The sequence below is a fragment of the Ceratina calcarata genome, unplaced genomic scaffold, assembly GCF_001652005.2.
Source record: "Ceratina calcarata isolate Rehan_Ccalc_2016 unplaced genomic scaffold, ASM165200v1 scaffold493, whole genome shotgun sequence".
In the NCBI taxonomy this organism is placed as follows: domain Eukaryota; kingdom Metazoa; phylum Arthropoda; class Insecta; order Hymenoptera; family Apidae; genus Ceratina; species Ceratina calcarata.
Genome location: NW_017173654.1, coordinates 39998 through 44526, shown reverse-complemented (window position 1 = coordinate 44526; position 4529 = coordinate 39998). Strand labels below are relative to the sequence as shown.

General features: G+C 42.6%; 1 long non-coding RNA gene across 1 annotated transcript in view; it reads right to left on the bottom strand.

The window, feature by feature from the left end:
* LOC113464714 (uncharacterized) overlaps positions 1-3844 on the bottom strand; it is a 9357-nt gene extending 5513 nt beyond the window's left edge. Inside the window, exons 1-2 of the long non-coding RNA XR_003389567.1 lie at positions 1965-3844; positions 1072-1214 (exon numbers count right to left, since the gene is read on the bottom strand). This is a non-coding gene — a long non-coding RNA (uncharacterized LOC113464714). The remainder of the gene's footprint in view (positions 1-1071; positions 1215-1964) is intronic.
* Between the last annotated feature and the right edge of the window lie 685 nt (positions 3845-4529).

The following is a 4529-nucleotide window of genomic DNA, read 5'->3' as shown; positions in this document are numbered from 1 at the left end:
ATGCAAGCAAGTTGTTAAGATATCCAAAGTATAAAATGGATTAATGCGATTTCTTGTTACTTTTCTGTAAATATAATTTTCTTTACACGTTTATCGTTTCAAGTATTGGACATAGAGTTTTATCACAGTTCTCAAACTTCTGCCAGAGATCCTACGGCTCATGCAAGTTTAATGAAAAAAAGCTGCGTTTCACTTCTGTTGGACGTGGCACGCGAACGCTTCCCGTGCATTAATACTTAACGTATTCGTGATAGCGCACGTCTATCGGGGAAACGTGAAACAGGGGGTCAGTTTTCGCACGACTCTGGGAAGAACGGCTTTGCGATGCTCCGACGTTTTTAACCCATTCGCTGCCAAGCCTAAATTATATGAAATCATTCCTATTGCCATTTATATTTTGAGTGCTATTGTTTACCAAAACCCTGTTATTTCTTGGTAAGAGCACATATATTATCATACATAATCATTTAGAAGCAGAAAACCAAAGACGAGTATACTCGTCGTTGGCAATGGGCCTTCAAAAAAGCCTGCATGTTATAATATATTTAAAGCAGGACGAGTATACTCGTCCTGGCAATGCGTGACACCCTGCCAAAGACGAGTATACTCGTCGTTGGCAATGGGAAGGGGGAAAATTTGCTAATTCAAAAGCCTGCATGTTATAATATATTTAAAGCAGGACGAGTATACTCGTCCTGGCAATGCGTGACACCCTGCCAAAGACGAGTATACTCGTCGTTGGCAATGGGAAGGGGGAAAATTTGCTAATTCAAAAGCCTGCATGTTATAATATATTTAAAGCAGGACGAGTATACTCGTCCTGGCAATGCGTGACACCCTGCCAAAGACGAGTATACTCGTCCTTGGCAGCGAATGGGTTAATGATAGTGAGGCACGTGGGATGGAGGGTAATCGTACTCATAAACTAAATCCGTTTTCAAGTCTAGGCTTTCGAGGCAGGATTTTAATACACCATTTATCAATCAAGAATTGTAAGATCGGGAGATATTTTATTTTGATCTATGAGCTTGCGTCTGCATTGTGAAGCGCGACAAGCTTTAAGCCACTTACCTACTTCGAGCCGAGTGACCATTACTCGTTTCCGATTCCTTCGCCAAGGTAATGTCGAACTCGTTTCAGTCTTATCCCATTCGGGCCTTCCGTATTGTGTCGATTTATCCGCTGGACAATTTTACAAGTGCTGCCTGCCGTTTCTAAACAGAATTTATCGACGGTCAACGTTACGGCGGCTGCTCACAGCGTGAAACGGTTCCATAAACATATCAATTTTATTGGTCCGCTCTATCCGATTCTTTACCTGCACGCGAAGCAATCCTTTCGTTTTCTACCAAAAGATAAGCGACACTCACGGCCTTCCGCTGTTCAGGCTTTCTACTCGACAATTTATTCGTTCGCGTCTAATAAAATCCGGTGCATACGCGAGTGACGGTACGATTTTACAGCTCCTACAGAATCGTTACATCCCATTCCGTGCGTCACGCACGTAAACCGTTCTGGCGCGGAGTTTCCTTTTTTACGCGCCGATCAAATCGAAATATATTTCTAACAGAAACACTCGACACCTTTTACGTTTCTCCGATTCACGATCTAGATCAGTGGTGGGCAAACTTTTTTAATGGAGGGCCACAAAGTTTAAGAAATTCTAGAGGAGGGCCAGAATTATAGAAAAAATTCACTTTATACTTCTCGACCGTGAAAACGTAATTCTTATTATATTTTAATTATTATTATAATTTAATATAACGTAATTCTTATTATATTCTTATTATAATTCAATAAATACGTATTAGCGGGCCATATACTATCCATGTCGATGGGTCTTCGGCGGGCCGGATTAAATAATTTCGCGGGCCGGATTTGGCCACCACTGATCTAGATCATATTTTTTTACGACCGGAAACATTTGGCTTTACATAAAAAATGTATAGAGTATCGATTCTCACCTCTGGACGATGAAGTCGTTTCGTCGATGATAAAACGAGTTCTATTTCCTGCCTGTTGACTTTCTACAATCTTCTTCACCTCGTAACGCGGAGATCCGCTAAACTCTTCTTATTTATGGCTCGGAGCGAACGAGCTTCCGCCGTACGACTTTGTTTCACGCGTCACAGGATAAACCTATCAACCCTTTTTCCACTCCGAATCCTTGCAACGCGCTTTCACCGTCTTCGCTGTTAACCTTCCCGAAATGGTCAACGATGATTACTCGCAATTACGGAAACTAATCACCGTCATTACGAGCTTAAACGAAAACTTTCCAATGGGAAATCTTCTTAGAAACGATCTTAGAATCGATCGAGTGAAGAGCCGCTGTACGACTGGCGATAGTCGTTTTCTTTGACCGTCTGTTCGCAACCCTGTTTCGTCCGAATGGAAATGATCATTCGTGATCCGGTGGCAGATTTCCGGCTCGATGCTCTCCTGCGCGGATCCGATCGGCGGAGCGACGGACACGCGTTTTGTGTCATTGCGTGTCTTTGAAGGAGCCTCGCATGCTCGTGCCTCGGTAAGAATCACAGGAAACGTTCAATTTGAGCGGGTTCGTTGTTCAACTAGAATTCACCGTTCGGTGTTCTTTTTCCACGAAAATGGGAATCAGAGCGCTTTGTTCTGGTTTTTCAGAATTCGCCTCTTTGTTCTTTTGACGGTGAACCGTCTTCCGATCGTCTGCGGTCGAGACTGCAAGAAGATGATACGCACTGGAGAACTTCTGTCGTCTATTATCCACTTGGTTAATCTCGACCGTAAACTCGTCCCTCGAAATACACCGAAGAACTTCTCATCCTTTTCATCGATGATTCGTAATAAAAAAAAAACCTGCACGAGACCCTCTGAATTCTCTTCACGTTTGACGTAGTCTCGTTCTGTTAAACCAAACAGGAAGAATCACCCTTTAGCGATGATTCAGGCGAGTGTCTAAATTGTACTGAGGCTGGATGGTGTTCTACCGCCCCCGATGTAGCTTCTCCTTTCCGCGTCTGAGTCGAGCCATTTAATAGTGGGGACTCGGATATCCCTTCTTTCGCTCGGGGAGCTATTTGCGAACTCCGTCCGTGTCTTTGCTATCCGCGATCGCGATATCCTCGTTGCCTGCACCCGAGCAGACCTTCTCCTTACCGTAGCCACGTATTTCTTTCACCTTCTTCCAGATCCTATTCTTCTTCTACTCCCGTCGGACTCATCCTCCCCTTCGTTCCCACGATTCTCCCGTTCCGACCGCGGTAACACCGTTCTCGCGTTCGATACCGCTGCTGCTGCCTCGAAAGTGGAGATTCGTGTCGATACGAGTAGGCTCAGCCACTTCCTCGCGAGCACGTCAGCCGATTATTTCTCCGACACGTTCGCTTTCTTCCTTTACAATCCTAAACGAGTCGAAAAACCGTGCTACTTCACGCGAGGCCACTCCTACGCGACCGAGACTCGTCAGATTTGACCAGTTCACCCGAAAAAGGCAGCTTCCGGTGGTGAAGTGCTACGAGGAACATGGGATAACTGTATATAAGATTCAATTAAAGAACGTGTTCAGGTGGCTTGTTTATCGGAACAATGCTCGGACTGAGTGCGAGCAGATGTCACACGCAGGGGATTTAAACGGGTTCGCGTTGTATAATGTTAATCCGCTACGTTAACGGGCTAATTCTCCGTAACTGTTCGCGTCGAACGACCCATTCTTCTCCCAGGTTTATCTGATCCATTTTACCCGCAGTGATTCGAGGATCGTAAGAATGACGGAGCGCTGGTTCACGACAGAAGTAACGAGGATAGGAGAATAGATAACACGTGTTTTACATTGTATACAATTCTTTATTAAACACGATTTGTATCAGAGAAATAAATAACACTCGTTTCACATTGTATACAATTCTTTATTAATCAGGATTTTTATCAAAATTCATTATGAGCCAACTGTAAAAATTTGAAACCATGAATATTCATCGATGGTAATTAATTACTTGATTCAGTAAATGATTCCGGAGCTATTCTATCTGTTAGCGAGATTTATTCGATTTTCATCTTGACAGTTAAATTCTTGCGTGACGTTGGATAATCTGTTCTTAATAACGAGGCAACGATTGACCCGATTCGTGTTTCAACGCATCGCTTCGTATTTCCGAATGTCTGGATGAAGAGACGAAGACAGCGTGTTGGATCGTTATACATGTGATTAGATGATTACCTGTAATCATATGATTTATCAGAAAACGCATATAATTAAAAGACGCCGACAATTTACGCTTTCGATATTATTATTATGTGTAACATTTTTCGTTAGTTGAAAATTATTTATCCCGTTTTAATATCAGATTACTTGTTATCTTCGAGTCTACGTCAATTCAGTCAACAACGTCAATTAACTTAATAATGTTTAATTAAGTTTGTACGAGCCGTAACATCTCTGCCAAAAGTTTAAGAGGTAAAAGTGTAATAATAAACCGTGTCCAATAGTTGAAACAATTAACTTTTACGAAAAATTATTTTACACAGTTCATTTATAGGCAAATACATCC